Source organism: Pterocles gutturalis, unplaced genomic scaffold, assembly GCF_000699245.1.
Source record: "Pterocles gutturalis isolate BGI_N339 unplaced genomic scaffold, ASM69924v1 scaffold23928, whole genome shotgun sequence".
In the NCBI taxonomy this organism is placed as follows: Eukaryota; Metazoa; Chordata; class Aves; order Pterocliformes; family Pteroclidae; genus Pterocles; species Pterocles gutturalis.
The window spans coordinates 1-977 of NW_010121139.1; positions in this window are offsets into that span (position 1 = coordinate 1).

The following is a 977-nucleotide window of genomic DNA, read 5'->3' on the forward strand; positions in this document are numbered from 1 at the left end:
GTGCTCCCCATAGCCGTGCTGCAGCCTGGGGAGGTCACCCTGAGCTCCCAGCCATCGTCCCAGGACAGACAGCTGGTTGTGACCCCCAGGGGCACGGTGCTGGGCTGGGACACGGGAGGCTGGGGTGGGTGCTGTGGGGCAGGTCTGACTCAAGTCGGGGGAAAGCGTGGGGCCCTGCCGTGCCCCTGCTGGAGCCGCTGACCAGTCAGGGGAAATCCTGCCCCATCCTCTGCCTGTTCCGTGGCCAGCCCCACTCCCCGCCAGATCCTTCCCGCACCCCTGCAAGCTCGCTGGCCCTTTGAATCTGCCGGCAGGATGTCTACATGCTTCTGCCGTGGCTTCATCGCTGGCTGTTAGACCCATATTTGGTAGCAATAATTGTTTACTCCTTTCTCCTCTCTCCTTGTGCCTGGCTGCTGAGAAGGGGAGGGGACATATTTTTGGGATCTTTCGCTCTGTTGGAGCCCATGGGTTGCCCGTTAAAGGGTCCAAAAACCCCCAGCAGACCATGGGGTGAAACCCCCCAAGTGGTAAATGAGCAGGCAATGGTGCATGGTGAGCATCGACCGAGCACATGGCTTGCTCACCAAACAGCAGTGGCGGGAGCTTGGTGCATCCCAGAGTGACACGTCCCAGCAGATTTGGGGAAAGAGAGTGTGAAGGCTGGACAAGAGGGAACAGGGACCTGCAGGGCACCCTCCTTTTTTGGCTGACCACTGAGCAGAAAGATGCACCCCAAAATCGAGCTGTGCTCTCCTCTTTCTTTACCCTTTCTGCCTGGCTGGTAGCATGGCAGCAGGCAAGTCACTTGCCCTGGCAAGCGTGGGTGCAGAGGTCAGGGTATCTGGTGGTCTCCGGAGGCCATGGGAGTGCCCACTGCACCCTAAGCGCTGCTTCCAGGGTGCTGTGCCAGAGGGTCAGCTCCCTGCAGATGCAGGAGAGACTGTGGATGGAAGTGCCAGCCAAGCGTACCACCC